This window comes from Amia ocellicauda, chromosome 13, assembly GCF_036373705.1.
Source record: "Amia ocellicauda isolate fAmiCal2 chromosome 13, fAmiCal2.hap1, whole genome shotgun sequence".
NCBI lineage: Eukaryota > Metazoa > Chordata > Actinopteri > Amiiformes > Amiidae > Amia > Amia ocellicauda.
The window spans coordinates 6,504,243-6,518,481 of NC_089862.1; the positions used below are offsets into that span (position 1 = coordinate 6,504,243).

The 14,239-nt window shown below is 46.7% G+C and overlaps 18 non-coding genes across 18 annotated transcripts; all 18 read left to right on the forward strand.

The window, feature by feature from the left end:
* The first annotated feature begins 202 nt into the window (after positions 1 to 202).
* On the forward strand, positions 203 to 275 carry trnam-cau (transfer RNA methionine (anticodon CAU)). The gene has a single exon. It is a non-coding gene; the product is annotated as a tRNA-Met (tRNA).
* Positions 276 to 970: 695 nt separating this feature from the next.
* On the forward strand, positions 971 to 1,043 carry trnav-uac (transfer RNA valine (anticodon UAC)). Its single transcript has one exon. It is a non-coding gene; the product is annotated as a tRNA-Val (tRNA).
* Positions 1,044 to 1,574: 531 nt separating this feature from the next.
* On the forward strand, positions 1,575 to 1,647 carry trnam-cau (transfer RNA methionine (anticodon CAU)). Its single transcript has one exon. It is a non-coding gene; the product is annotated as a tRNA-Met (tRNA).
* Positions 1,648 to 2,946: 1,299 nt separating this feature from the next.
* Positions 2,947 to 3,019, forward strand: trnam-cau (transfer RNA methionine (anticodon CAU)). The gene has a single exon. It is a non-coding gene; the product is annotated as a tRNA-Met (tRNA).
* A 695-nt stretch (positions 3,020 to 3,714) lies between these two features.
* On the forward strand, positions 3,715 to 3,787 carry trnav-uac (transfer RNA valine (anticodon UAC)). The gene has a single exon. It is a non-coding gene; the product is annotated as a tRNA-Val (tRNA).
* Positions 3,788 to 4,318: 531 nt separating this feature from the next.
* On the forward strand, positions 4,319 to 4,391 carry trnam-cau (transfer RNA methionine (anticodon CAU)). Its single transcript has one exon. It is a non-coding gene; the product is annotated as a tRNA-Met (tRNA).
* Positions 4,392 to 5,681: 1,290 nt separating this feature from the next.
* On the forward strand, positions 5,682 to 5,754 carry trnam-cau (transfer RNA methionine (anticodon CAU)). Its single transcript has one exon. It is a non-coding gene; the product is annotated as a tRNA-Met (tRNA).
* Positions 5,755 to 7,053: 1,299 nt separating this feature from the next.
* Positions 7,054 to 7,126, forward strand: trnam-cau (transfer RNA methionine (anticodon CAU)). The gene has a single exon. It is a non-coding gene; the product is annotated as a tRNA-Met (tRNA).
* Positions 7,127 to 7,821: 695 nt separating this feature from the next.
* Positions 7,822 to 7,894, forward strand: trnav-uac (transfer RNA valine (anticodon UAC)). The gene has a single exon. It is a non-coding gene; the product is annotated as a tRNA-Val (tRNA).
* Positions 7,895 to 8,425: 531 nt separating this feature from the next.
* Positions 8,426 to 8,498, forward strand: trnam-cau (transfer RNA methionine (anticodon CAU)). The gene has a single exon. It is a non-coding gene; the product is annotated as a tRNA-Met (tRNA).
* A 695-nt stretch (positions 8,499 to 9,193) lies between these two features.
* trnav-uac (transfer RNA valine (anticodon UAC)) lies at positions 9,194 to 9,266 on the forward strand. The gene has a single exon. It is a non-coding gene; the product is annotated as a tRNA-Val (tRNA).
* Positions 9,267 to 9,797: 531 nt separating this feature from the next.
* Positions 9,798 to 9,870, forward strand: trnam-cau (transfer RNA methionine (anticodon CAU)). Its single transcript has one exon. It is a non-coding gene; the product is annotated as a tRNA-Met (tRNA).
* A 695-nt stretch (positions 9,871 to 10,565) lies between these two features.
* trnav-uac (transfer RNA valine (anticodon UAC)) lies at positions 10,566 to 10,638 on the forward strand. Its single transcript has one exon. It is a non-coding gene; the product is annotated as a tRNA-Val (tRNA).
* Positions 10,639 to 11,169: 531 nt separating this feature from the next.
* trnam-cau (transfer RNA methionine (anticodon CAU)) lies at positions 11,170 to 11,242 on the forward strand. Its single transcript has one exon. It is a non-coding gene; the product is annotated as a tRNA-Met (tRNA).
* Positions 11,243 to 11,937: 695 nt separating this feature from the next.
* On the forward strand, positions 11,938 to 12,010 carry trnav-uac (transfer RNA valine (anticodon UAC)). Its single transcript has one exon. It is a non-coding gene; the product is annotated as a tRNA-Val (tRNA).
* Positions 12,011 to 12,541: 531 nt separating this feature from the next.
* Positions 12,542 to 12,614, forward strand: trnam-cau (transfer RNA methionine (anticodon CAU)). Its single transcript has one exon. It is a non-coding gene; the product is annotated as a tRNA-Met (tRNA).
* A 695-nt stretch (positions 12,615 to 13,309) lies between these two features.
* trnav-uac (transfer RNA valine (anticodon UAC)) lies at positions 13,310 to 13,382 on the forward strand. The gene has a single exon. It is a non-coding gene; the product is annotated as a tRNA-Val (tRNA).
* A 531-nt stretch (positions 13,383 to 13,913) lies between these two features.
* trnam-cau (transfer RNA methionine (anticodon CAU)) lies at positions 13,914 to 13,986 on the forward strand. Its single transcript has one exon. It is a non-coding gene; the product is annotated as a tRNA-Met (tRNA).
* Positions 13,987 to 14,239: the final 253 nt, after the last annotated feature.

Below are 14,239 nucleotides of genomic sequence, written 5' to 3' on the forward strand. Positions count from 1 at the left end.
CGATAAGCTGTGAGCTGAAGAGATTTCTTGGCAAGCTCAGAAAGTAGGACTGAAGCCTGACCTCTAGCATATCTGCAATCTACCAGGTGGAACAGGCGTGTCACGCACCTTCATTTATACCATGCGTCAACCTCCATGATAACCTGTGAAGTGAAGAGATTTCATGACAAACTCAGACAGTAGGACTAAAGCCTAAAGTGCAGTCTCGTTAGCGCAGTAGGTAGCGTGTCAGTCTCATAATCTGAAGGCCGTGAGTTCGATCCTCACATGAGGCAGAACTATGTTTGTGCATGCTGCATGACATATTTTGCATACCTCTAGCACATTTGCAATCTGCCAGGTCGCACAGGCGTGTCACGCACCTTCATTTAGACCATGCGTCAACCTCCGTGACGTTTTCTCAGCCCATTTTGCACAAGGAGCACATATGTCGCTTGCGTATAGAGCAAACGCTCCAACTTACCCTTGATCGGTGACTCACTGTCAGCTTGGCAAACGGAAACTGCACGTACCTAGACTGAAATATTTGGACTCTGAGATAGCTTGAGAGCCTACAAACTGCCTCATTTCATAGCTTTGGCTCCTGTTGTTGTTGGCAGTGTCAGTGGAGGTGGTGGTAGTTGTAGTTGCAGAAATGGCAAACCTTGTAGTGTGGATGAGAAGTAATAATACTGTCAGAGCTAGGAGGTAATACCATCCAAGCCATGGCTGCTCTGGTATCTTGCGTGATTTTCCAGCTCAGTTTGCTTTTTCTTTGCTAAATGTGGGACTATTATCACAACAGGGCACGTATCCTGTGCATTACACTGCTAACTGAATGAAGTAAAGTTCATAGATAGATAGTGGACAATTGCTGCACAATTCTGTAGGTTTCTCCTGCATCCTTTTTTTGGGGATGCAACAGGAGAGATAAGGTTGTTTTTCTGCTGTGCTCCTAAACAGAGCTCCATTAGGAAGCTGACTGTCTGTGGTTTCTGTAGTGTAGTGGTCATCACGTTCGCTTTACACGCGAAAGGTCCCCGGGTCAGAACCGGGCAGAAACAGACTGTCTTATGAGAAGCATTTTAGGCCGTGGATTGGCAGAGCCAGAGCAGGACTCTTAGCTGTTCCACACTAGCGCACAAAATGTCACACGGCCATAGCGTCAGGAAATGCCGCAATTGTTCATCCCCTCGTACCCATCATAGGAAATTGACCGATCTGAAATTCATTGGTTTGGCAAAGCTACCAGTTTGGTCCCTAGGTTCCTGTGTGTGAGTTTGAGCTTTTGCAAATATGGAGAAATGGAGAATTGAGGGGCAAAACCACATCATGTCATCATCTCAGTCCACAACAATGAAGAAAACAATTTCCCTCTCCGCAGAGTGCTACACGATAAGCTGTGAGCTGAAGAGATTTCTTGGCAAGCTCAGAAAGTAGGACTGAAGCCTGACCTCTAGCATATCTGCAATCTACCAGGTGGAACAGGCGTGTCACGCACCTTCATTTAGACCATGCGTCAACCTCCGTGATAACCTGTGAGGTGAAGAGATTTCATGACAAACTCAGACAGTAGGACTTAAGCCTAAAGTGCAGCCTCGTTAGCGCAGTAGGTAGCGCGTCGGTCTCATAATCTGAAGGCCGTGAGTTCGATCCTCACACGAGGCAGAACTATGTTCGTGGACGCTGCTTGACATATTTTGCATACCTCTAGCACATCTGCAATCTGCCAGGTCGCACAGGCGTGTCACGCACCTTCATTTAGACCATGCGTCAACCTCCGTGACGTTTTCTCAGCCCATTTTGCACAAGGAGCACATATGTCGCTTGCGTATAGCGCAAACGCTCCAACTTACCCTTGATCGGTGACTCACTGTCAGCTTGGCAAACGGAAACTGCACGTACCTAGACTGAAATATTTGGACTCTGAGATAGCTTGAGAGCCTACAAACTGCCTCATTTCATAGCTTTGGCTCCTGTTGTTGTTGGCAGTGTCAGTGGAGGTGGTGGTAGTTGTAGTTGCAGAAATGGCAAACCTTGTAGTGTGGATGAGAAGTAATAATACCGTCAGAGCTAGGAGGTAATACCATTCAAGCCAAGGCAGCTCTGGTATCTTGCGTGATTTTCCAGCTCAGTTTGCTTTGACTTTGCTAATTGTGGGTCTATTATCACAACAGGGCACGTATCCTGTGCATTACACTGCTAACTGAATGAAGTAAAGTTCATAGATAGATAGTGGACAATTGCTGCACAATTCTGTAGGTTTCTCCTGCATCCTTTTTTTGGGGATGCAACAGGAGAGATAAGGTTGTTTTTCTGCTGTGCTCCTAAACAGAGCTCCATTAGGAAGCTGACTGTCTGTGGTTTCTGTAGTGTAGTGGTCATCACGTTCGCTTTACACGCGAAAGGTCCCCGGGTCAGAACCGGGCAGAAACCAACTGTGTTATGTGAATCATTTTAGGCCGTGGATTGGCAGAGCCAGAGCAGGACTCTTAGCTGTTCCACACTAGCGCACAAAATGTCACGCGGCCATAGCGTCAGGAAATGCCGCAATTGTTCATCCCCTCGTACCCATCATAGGAAATTGACCGATGTGAAATTCATTGATTTGGCAAAGCTACCAGTTTGGTCCCTAGGTTCCTGTGTGTGAGTTTGAGCTTTTGCAAATATTTAGAAATGGAGAATTGAGGGGCAAAACCACATCATGTCATCATCTTAGTCCACAACAATGAAGAAAACAATTTCCCTCTCCGGAGAGAGCTACACGATAAGCTGTGAGCTGAAGAGATTTCTTGGCAAGCTCAGAAAGTAGGACTGAAGCCTGACCTCTAGCATATCTGCAATCTACCAGGTGGAACAGGCGTGTCACGCACCTTCATTTAGACCATGCGTCAACCTCCGTGATAACCTGTGAGGTGAAGAGATTTCATGACAAACTCAGACAGTAGGACTAAAGCCTAAAGTGCAGCCTCGTTAGCGCAGTATTTAGCGCGTCAGTCTCATAATCTGAAGGCCGTGAGTTCGATCCTCACACGAGGCAGAACTATGTTTGTGGACGCTGCTTGACATATTTTGCATACCTCTAGCACATCTGCAATCTGCCACGTCGCACAGGCGTGTCACGCACCTTCATTTAGACCATGCGTCAACCTCCGTGACGTTTTCTCAGCCCATTTTGCACAAGGAGCACATATGTCGCTTGCGTATAGAGCAAACGCTCCAACTTACCCTTGATCGGTGACTCACTGTCAGCTTGGCAAACGGAAACTGCACGTACCTAGACTGAAATATTTGGACTCTGAGATAGCTTGAGAGCCTACAAACTGCCTCATTTCATAGCTTTGGCTCCTGTTGTTGTTGGCAGTGTCAGTGGAGGTGGTGGTAGTTGTAGTTGCAGAAATGGCAAACCTTGTAGTGTGGATGAGAAGTAATAATACCGTCAGAGCTAGGAGGTAATACCATCCAAGCCAAGGCAGCTCTGGTATCTTGCGTGATTTTCCAGCTCAGTTTGCTTTTTCTTTGCTAAATGTGGGACTATTATCACAACAGGGCACGTATCCTGTGCATTACACTGCTAACTGAATGAAGTAAAGTTCATAGATAGATAGTGGACAATTGCTGCACAATTCTGTAGGTTTCTCCTGCATCCTTTTTTTGGGGATGCAACAGGAGAGATAAGGTTGTTTTTCTGCTGTGCTCCTAAACAGAGCTCCATTAGGAAGCTGACTGTCTGTGGTTTCTGTAGTGTAGTGGTCATCACGTTCGCTTTACATGCGAAAGGTCCCCGGGTCAGAACCGGGCAGAAACAGACTGTCTTATGAGAAGCATTTTAGGCCGTGGATTGGCAGAGCCAGAGCAGGACTCTTAGCTGTTCCACACTAGCACACAAAATGTCACGCGGCCATAGCGTCAGGAAATGCCGCAATTGTTCATCCCCTCGTACCCATCATAGGAAATTGACCGATCTGAAATTCATTGATTTGGCAAAGCTACCAGTTTGGTCCCTAGGTTCCTGTGTGTGAGTTTGAGCTTTTGCAAATATTAAGAAATGGAGAATTGAGGGGCAAAACCACATCATGTCATTATCTTAGTCCACGACAATGAAGAAAACAATTTCCCTCTCCGCAGAGAGCTAAACGATAAGCTGTGAGCTGAAGAGATTTCTTGGCAAGCTCAGAAAGTAGGACTGAAGCCTGACCTCTAGCATATCTGCAATCTACCAGGTGGAACAGGCGTGTCACGCACCTTCATTTAGAGCATGCGTCAACCTCCGTGATAACCTGTGAGGTGAAGAGATTTCATGACAAACTCAGACAGTAGGACTAAAGCCAAAAGTGCAGCCTCGTTAGCGCAGTAGGTAGCGCGTCAGTCTCATAATCTGAAGGCTGTGAGTTCGATCCTCTCACGAGGCAGAACTATGTTTGTGGACGCTGCTTGACATATTTTGCATACCTCTAGCACATCTGCAGTCTGCCAGGTCGCACAGGCGTGTCACGCACCTTCATTTAGACCATGCGTCAACCTCCGTGACGTTTTCTCAGCCCGTTTTGCACAAGGAGCACATATGTCGCTTGCGTATAGAGCAAACGCTCCAACTTACCCTTGATCGGTGACTCACTGTCAGCTTGGCAAACGGAAACTGCACGTACCTAGACTGAAATATTTGGACTCTGAGATAGCTTGAGAGCCTACAAACTGCCTCATTTCATAGCTTTGGCTCCTGTTGTTGTTGGCAGCGTCAGTGGTTGTGGTGGTAGTTGTAGTTGCAGAAATGGCAAACCTTGTAGTGTGGATGAGAAGTAATAATACCGTCAGAGCTAGGAGGTAATTCCATCCAAGCCATGGCTGCTCTGGTATCTTGCGTGATTTTCCAGCTCAGTTTGCTTTTTCTTTGCTAAATGTGGGACAATTATCACAACAGGGCACGTATCCTGTGCATTACACTGCTAACTGAATGAAGTAAAGTTCATAGATAGATAGTGGACAATTGCTGCACAATTCTGTAGGTTTCTCCTGCATCCTTTTTTTGGGGATGCAACAGGAGAGATAAGGTTGTTTTTCTGCTGTGCTCCTAAACAGAGCTACATTAGGAAGCTGACTTTCTGTAGTGTAGTGGTCATCACGTTCGCTTTACACGCGAAAGGTCCCCGGGTCAGAACCGGGCAGAAACAGACTGTCTTATGAGAAGCATTTTAGGCCGTGGATTGGCAGAGCCAGAGCAGGACTCTTAGCTGTTCCACACTAGCGCACAAAATGTCACGCGGCCATAGCGTCAGGAAATGCCGCAATTGTTCATCCCCTCGTACCCATCATAGGAAATTGACCGATCTGAAATTCATTGGTTTGGCAAAGCTACCAGTTTGGTCCCTAGGTTCCTGTGTGTGAGTTTGAGCTTTTGCAAATATGGAGAAATGGAGAATTGAGGGGCAAAACCACATCATGTCATCATCTCAGTCCACAACAATGAAGAAAACAATTTCCCTCTCCGCAGAGAGCTACACGATAAGCTGTGAGCTGAAGAGATTTCTTGGCAAGCTCAGAAAGTAGGACTGAAGCCTGACCTCTAGCATATCTGCAATCTACCAGGTGGAACAGGCGTGTCACGCACCTTCATTTAGACCATGCGTCAACCTCCGTGATAACCTGTGAGGTGAAGAGATTTCATGACAAACTCAGACAGTAGGACTAAAGCCAAAAGTGCAGCCTCGTTAGCGCAGTAGGTAGCGTGTCAGTCTCATAATCTGAAGGCCGTGAGTTCGATCCTCACACGAGGCAGAACTATGTTCGTGGACGCTGCTTGACATATTTTGCATACCTCTAGCACATCTGCAATCTGCCAGGTCGCACAGGCGTGTCACGCACCTTCATTTAGACCATGCGTCAACCTCCGTGACGTTTTCTCAGCCCATTTTGCACAAGGAGCACATATGTCGCTTGCGTATAGCGCAAACGCTCCAACTTACCCTTGATCGGTGACTCACTGTCAGCTTGGCAAACGGAAACTGCACGTACCTAGACTGAAATATTTGGACTCTGAGATAGCTTGAGAGCCTACAAACTGCCTCATTTCATAGCTTTGGCTCCTGTTGTTGTTGGCAGTGTCAGTGGAGGTGGTGGTAGTTGTAGTTGCAGAAATGGCAAACCTTGTAGTGTGGATGAGAAGTAATAATACCGTCAGAGCTAGGAGGTAATACCATTCAAGCCAAGGCAGCTCTGGTATCTTGCGTGATTTTCCAGCTCAGTTTGCTTTGACTTTGCTAATTGTGGGTCTATTATCACAACAGGTCACGTATCCTGTGCATTACACTGCTAACTGAATGAAGTAAAGTTCATAGATAGATAGTGGACAATTGCTGCACAATTCTGTAGGTTTCTCCTGCATCCTTTTTTTGGGGATGCAACAGGAGAGATAAGGTTGTTTTTCTGCTGTGCTCCTAAACAGAGCTCCATTAGGAAGCTGACTGTCTGTGGTTTCTGTAGTGTAGTGGTCATCACGTTCGCTTTACACGCGAAAGGTCCCCGAGTCAGAACCGGGCAGAAACCAACTGTCTTATGTGAATCATTTTAGGCCGTGGATTGGCAGAGCCAGAGCAGGACTCTTAGCTGTTCCACACTAGCGCACAAAATGTCACGCGGCCATAGCGTCAGGAAATGCCGCAATTGTTCATCCTCTCGTACCCATCATAGGAAATTGACCGATGTGAAATTCATTGATTTGGCAAAGCTACCAGTTTGGTCCCTAGGTTCCTGTGTGTGAGTTTGAGCTTTTGCAAATATTTAGAAATGGAGAATTGAGGGGCAAAACCACATCATGTCATCATCTTAGTCCACAACAATGAAGAAAACAATTTCCCTCTCCGGAGAGAGCTACACGATAAGCTGTGAGCTGAAGAGATTTCTTGGCAAGCTCAGAAAGTAGGACTGAAGCCTGACCTCTAGCATATCTGCAATCTACCAGGTGGAACAGGCGTGTCACGCACCTTCATTTAGACCATGCGTCAACCTCCGTGATAACCTGTGAGGTGAAGAGATTTCATGACAAACTCAGACAGTAGGACTAAAGCCTAAAGTGCAGCCTCGTTAGCGCAGTATTTAGCGCGTCAGTCTCATAATCTGAAGGCCGTGAGTTCGATCCTCACACGAGGCAGAACTATGTTTGTGGACGCTGCTTGACATATTTTGCATACCTCTAGCACATCTGCAATCTGCCACGTCGCACAGGCGTGTCACGCACCTTCATTTAGACCATGCGTCAACCTCCATGACGTTTTCTCAGCCCATTTTGCACAAGGAGCACATATGTCGCTTGCGTATAGAGCAAACGCTCCAACTTACCCTTGATCGGTGACTCACTGTCAGCTTGGCAAACGGAAACTGCACGTACCTAGACTGAAATATTTGGACTCTGAGATAGCTTGAGAGCCTACAAACTGCCTCATTTCATAGCTTTGGCTCCTGTTGTTGTTGGCAGTGTCAGTGGAGGTGGTGGTAGTTGTAGTTGCAGAAATGGCAAACCTTGTAGTGTGGATGAGAAGTAATAATACCGTCAGAGCTAGGAGGTAATACCATCCAAGCCAAGGCAGCTCTGGTATCTTGCGTGATTTTCCAGCTCAGTTTGCTTTTTCTTTGCTAAATGTGGGACTATTATCACAACAGGGCACGTATCCTGTGCATTACACTGCTAACTGAATGAAGTAAAGTTCATAGATAGATAGTGGACAATTGCTGCACAATTCTGTAGGTTTCTCCTGCATCCTTTTTTTGGGGATGCAACTGGAGAGATAAGGTTGTTTTTCTGCTGTGCTCCTAAACAGAGCTCCATTAGGAAGCTGACTGTCTGTGGTTTCTGTAGTGTAGTGGTCATCACGTTCGCTTTACATGCGAAAGGTCCCCGGGTCAGAACCGGGCAGAAACAGACTGACTTATGAGAAGCATTTTAGGCCGTGGATTGGCAGAGCCAGAGCAGGACTCTTAGCTGTTCCACACTAGCACACAAAATGTCACGCGGCCATAGCGTCAGGAAATGCCGCAATTGTTCATCCCCTCGTACCCATCATAGGAAATTGACCGATGTGAAATTCATTGATTTGGCAAAGCTACCAGTTTGGTCCCTAGGTTCCTGTGTGTGAGTTTGAGCTTTTGCAAATATTTAGAAATGGAGAATTGAGGGGCAAAACCACATCATGTCATCATCTTAGTCCACAACAATGAAGAAAACAATTTCCCTCTCCGGAGAGAGCTACACGATAAGCTGTGAGCTGAAGAGATTTCTTGGCAAGCTCAGAAAGTAGGACTGAAGCCTGACCTCTAGCATATCTGCAATCTACCAGGTGGAACAGGCGTGTCACGCACCTTCATTTAGACCATGCGTCAACCTCCGTGATAACCTGTGAGGTGAAGAGATTTCATGACAAACTCAGACAGTAGGACTAAAGCCTAAAGTGCAGCCTCGTTAGCGCAGTATTTAGCGCGTCAGTCTCATAATCTGAAGGCCGTGAGTTCGATCCTCACACGAGGCAGAACTATGTTTGTGGACGCTGCTTGACATATTTTGCATACCTCTAGCACATCTGCAATCTGCCAGGTCGCACAGGCGTGTCACGCACCTTCATTTAGACCATGCGTCAACCTCCGTGACGTTTTCTCAGCCCGTTTTGCACAAGGAGCACATATGTCGCTTGCGTATAGAGCAAACGCTCCAACTTACCCTTGATCGGTGACTCACTGTCAGCTTGGCAAACGGAAACTGCACGTACCTAGACTGAAATATTTGGACTCTGAGATAGCTTGAGAGCCTACAAACTGCCTCATTTCATAGCTTTGGCTCCTGTTGTTGTTGGCAGCGTCAGTGGTTGTGGTGGTAGTTGTAGTTGCAGAAATGGCAAACCTTGTAGTGTGGATGAGAAGTAATAATACCGTCAGAGCTAGGAGGTAATTCCATCCAAGCCATGGCTGCTCTGGTATCTTGCGTGATTTTCCAGCTCAGTTTGCTTTTTCTTTGCTAAATGTGGGACAATTATCACAACAGGGCACGTATCCTGTGCATTACACTGCTAACTGAATGAAGTAAAGTTCATAGATAGATAGTGGACAATTGCTGCACAATTCTGTAGGTTTCTCCTGCATCCTTTTTTTGGGGATGCAACAGGAGAGATAAGGTTGTTTTTCTGCTGTGCTCCTAAACAGAGCTACATTAGGAAGCTGACTTTCTGTGGTTTCTGTAGTGTAGTGGTCATCACGTTCGCTTTACACGCGAAAGGTCCCCGGGTCAGAACCGGGCAGAAACAGACTGTCTTATGAGAAGCATTTTAGGCCGTGGATTGGCAGAGCCAGAGCAGGACTCTTAGCTGTTCCACACTAGCGCACAAAATGTCACGCGGCCATAGCGTCAGGAAATGCCGCAATTGTTCATCCCCTCGTACCCATCATAGGAAATTGACCGATCTGAAATTCATTGGTTTGGCAAAGCTACCAGTTTGGTCCCTAGGTTCCTGTGTGTGAGTTTGAGCTTTTGCAAATATGGAGAAATGGAGAATTGAGGGGCAAAACCACATCATGTCATCATCTCAGTCCACAACAATGAAGAAAACAATTTCCCTCTCCGCAGAGAGCTACACGATAAGCTGTGAGCTGAAGAGATTTCTTGGCAAGCTCAGAAAGTAGGACTGAAGCCTGACCTCTAGCATATCTGCAATCTACCAGGTGGAACAGGCGTGTCACGCACCTTCATTTAGACCATGCGTCAACCTCCGTGATAACCTGTGAGGTGAAGAGATTTCATGACAAACTCAGACAGTAGGACTAAAGCCAAAAGTGCAGCCTCGTTAGCGCAGTAGGTAGCGTGTCAGTCTCATAATCTGAAGGCCGTGAGTTCGATCCTCACACGAGGCAGAACTATGTTTGTGGACGCTGCTTGACATATTTTGCATACCTCTAGCACATCTGCAGTCTGCCAGGTCGCACAGGCGTGTCACGCACCTTCATTTAGACCATGCGTCAACCTCCGTGACGTTTTCTCAGCCCATTTTGCACAAGGAGCACATATGTCGCTTGCGTATAGCGCAAACGCTCCAACTTACCCTTGATCGGTGACTCACTGTCAGCTTGGCAAACGGAAACTGCACGTACCTAGACTGAAATATTTGGACTCTGAGATAGCTTGAGAGCCTACAAACTGCCTCATTTCATAGCTTTGGCTCCTGTTGTTGTTGGCAGTGTCAGTGGAGGTGGTGGTAGTTGTAGTTGCAGAAATGGCAAACCTTGTAGTGTGGATGAGAAGTAATAATACCGTCAGAGCTAGGAGGTAATACCATCCAAGCCAAGGCAGCTCTGGTATCTTGCGTGATTTTCCAGCTCAGTTTGCTTTTTCTTTGCTAAATGTGGGACTATTATCACAACAGGGCACGTATCCTGTGCATTACACTGCTAACTGAATGAAGTAAAGTTCATAGATAGATAGTGGACAATTGCTGCACAATTCTGTAGGTTTCTCCTGCATCCTTTTTTTGGGGATGCAGCAGGAGAGATAAGGTTGTTTTTCTGCTGTGCTCCTAAACAGAGCTCCATTAGGAAGCTGACAGTCTGTGGTTTCTGTAGTGTAGTGGTCATCACGTTCGCTTTACATGCGAAAGGTCCCCGGGTCAGAACCGGGCAGAAACAGACTGACTTATGAGAAGCATTTTAGGCCGTGGATTGGCAGAGCCAGAGCAGGACTCTTAGCTGTTCCACACTAGCACACAAAATGTCACGCGGCCATAGCGTCAGGAAATGCCGCAATTGTTCATCCCCTCGTACCCATCATAGGAAATTGACCGATGTGAAATTCATTGATTTGGCAAAGCTACCAGTTTGGTCCCTAGGTTCCTGTGTGTGAGTTTGAGCTTTTGCAAATATGGAGAAATGGAGAATTGAGGGGCAAAACCACATCATGTCATCATCTCAGTCCACAACAATGAAGAAAACAATTTCCCTCTCCGCAGAGAGCTACACGATAAGCTGTGAGCTGAAGAGATTTCTTGGCAAGCTCAGAAAGTAGGACTGAAGCCTGACCTCTAGCATATCTGCAATCTACCAGGTGGAACAGGCGTGTCACGCACCTTCATTTAGACCATGCGTCAACCTCCGTGATAACCTGTGAGGTGAAGAGATTTCATGACAAACTCAGACAGTAGGACTAAAGCCAAAAGTGCAGCCTCGTTAGCGCAGTAGGTAGCGTGTCAGTCTCATAATCTGAAGGCCGTGAGTTCGATCCTCACACGAGGCAGAACTATGTTTGTGGACGCTGCTTGACATATTTTGCATACCTCTAGCACATCTGCAGTCTGCCAGGTCGCACAGGCGTGTCACGCACCTTCATTTAGACCATGCGTCAACCTCCGTGACGTTTTCTCAGCCCATTTTGCACAAGGAGCACATATGTCGCTTGCGTATAGCGCAAACGCTCCAACTTACCCTTGATCGGTGACTCACTGTCAGCTTGGCAAACGGAAACTGCACGTACCTAGACTGAAATATTTGGACTCTGAGATAGCTTGAGAGCCTACAAACTGCCTCATTTCATAGCTTTGGCTCCTGTTGTTGTTGGCAGTGTCAGTGGAGGTGGTGGTAGTTGTAGTTGCAGAAATGGCAAACCTTGTAGTGTGGATGAGAAGTAATAATACCGTCAGAGCTAGGAGGTAATACCATCCAAGCCAAGGCAGCTCTGGTATCTTGCGTGATTTTCCAGCTCAGTTTGCTTTTTCTTTGCTAAATGTGGGACTATTATCACAACAGGGCACGTATCCTGTGCATTACACTGCTAACTGAATGAAGTAAAGTTCATAGATAGATAGTGGACAATTGCTGCACAATTCTGTAGGTTTCTCCTGCATCCTTTTTTTGGGGATGCAGCAGGAGAGATAAGGTTGTTTTTCTGCTGTGCTCCTAAACAGAGCTCCATTAGGAAGTTGACAGTCTGTGGTTTCTGTAGTGTAGTGGTCATCACGTTCGCTTTACATGCGAAAGGTCCCCGGGTCAGAACCGGGCAGAAACAGACTGACTTATGAGAAGCATTTTAGGCCGTGGATTGGCAGAGCCAGAGCAGGACTCTTAGCTGTTCCACACTAGCACACAAAATGTCACGCGGCCATAGCGTCAGGAAATGCCGCAATTGTTCATCCCCTCGTACCCATCATAGGAAATTGACCGATGTGAAATTCATTGATTTGGCAAAGCTACCAGTTTGGTCCCTAGGTTCCTGTGTGTGAGTTTGAGCTTTTGCAAATATTTAGAAATGGAGAATTGAGGGGCAAAACCACATCATGTCATCATCTTAGTCCACAACAATGAAGAAAACAATTTCCCTCTCCGGAGAGAGCTACACGATAAGCTGTGAGCTGAAGAGATTTCTTGGCAAGCTCAGAAAGTAGGACTGAAGCCTGACCTCTAGCATATCTGCAATCTACCAGGTGGAACAGGCGTGTCACGCACCTTCATTTAGACCATGCGTCAACCTCCGTGATAACCTGTGAGGTGAAGAGATTTCATGACAAACTCAGACAGTAGGACTAAAGCCTAAAGTGCAGCCTCGTTAGCGCAGTATTTAGCGCGTCAGTCTCATAATCTGAAGGCCGTGAGTTCGATCCTCACACGAGGCAGAACTATGTTTGTGGACGCTGCTTGACATATTTTGCATACATCTAGCACATCTGCAATCTGCCACGTCGCACAGGCGTGTCACGCACCTTCATTTAGACCATGCGTCAACCTCCGTGACGTTTTCTCAGCCCATTTTGCACAAGGAGCACATATGTCGCTTGCGTATAGAGCAAACGCTCCAACTTACCCTTGATCGGTGACTCACTGTCAGCTTGGCAAACGGAAACTGCACGTACCTAGACTGAAATATTTGGACTCTGAGATAGCTTGAGAGCCTACAAACTGCCTCATTTCATAGCTTTGGCTCCTGTTGTTGTTGGCAGTGTCAGTGGAGGTGGTGGTAGTTGTAGTTGCAGAAATGGCAAACCTTGTAGTGTGGATGAGAAGTAATAATACCGTCAGAGCTAGGAGGTAATACCATCCAAGCCAAGGCAGCTCTGGTATCTTGCGTGATTTTCCAGCTCAGTTTGCTTTTTCTTTGCTAAATGTGGGACTATTATCACAACAGGGCACGTATCCTGTGCATTACACTGCTAACTGAATGAAGTAAAGTTCATAGATAGATAGTGGACAATTGCTGCACAATTCTGTAGGTTTCTCCTGCATCCTTTTTTTGGGGATGCAACAGGAGAGATAAGGTTGTTTTTCTGCTGTGCTCCTAAACAGAGCTCCATTAGGAAGCTGACTGTCTGTGGTTTCTGTAGTGTAGTGGTCATCACGTTCGCTTTACATGCGAAAGGTCCCCGGGTCAGAACCGGGCAGAAACAGACTGACTTATGAGAAGCATTTTAGGCCGTGGATTGGCAGAGCCAGAGCAGGACTCTTAGCTGTTCCACACTAGCACACAAAATGTCACGCGGCCATAGCGTCAGGAAATGCCGCAATTGTTCATCCCCTCGTACCCATCATAGGAAATTGACCGATCTGAAATTCATTGGTTTGGCAAAGCTACCAGTTTGGTCCCTAGGTTCCTGTGTGTGAGTTTGAGCTTTTGCAAATATGGAGAAATGGAGAATTGAGGGGCAAAACCACATCATGTCATCATCTTAGTCCACAACAATGAAGAAAACAATTTCCCTCTCCGGAGAGAGCTACACGATAAGCTGTGAGCTGAAGAGATTTCTTGGCAAGCTCAGAAAGTAGGACTGAAGCCTGACCTCTAGCATATCTGCAATCTACCAGGTGGAACAGGCGTGTCACGCACCTTCATTTAGACCATGCGTCAACCTCCGTGATAACCTGTGAGGTGAAGAGATTTCATGACAAACTCAGACAGTAGGACTAAAGCCTAAAGTGCAGCCTCGTTAGCGCAGTATTTAGCGCGTCAGTCTCATAATCTGAAGGCCGTGAGTTCGATCCTCACACGAGGCAGAACTATGTTTGTGGACGCTGATTGACATATTTTGCATACCTCTAGCACATCTGCAATCTGCCACGTCGCACAGGCGTGTCACGCACCTTCATTTAGACCATGCGTCAACCTCCGTGACGTTTTCTCAGCCCATTTTGCACAAGGAGCACATATGTCGCTTGCGTATAGAGCAAACGCTCCAACTTACCCTTGATCGGTGAATCACTGTCAGCTTGGCAAACGGAAACTGCACGTACCTAGACTGAAATATTT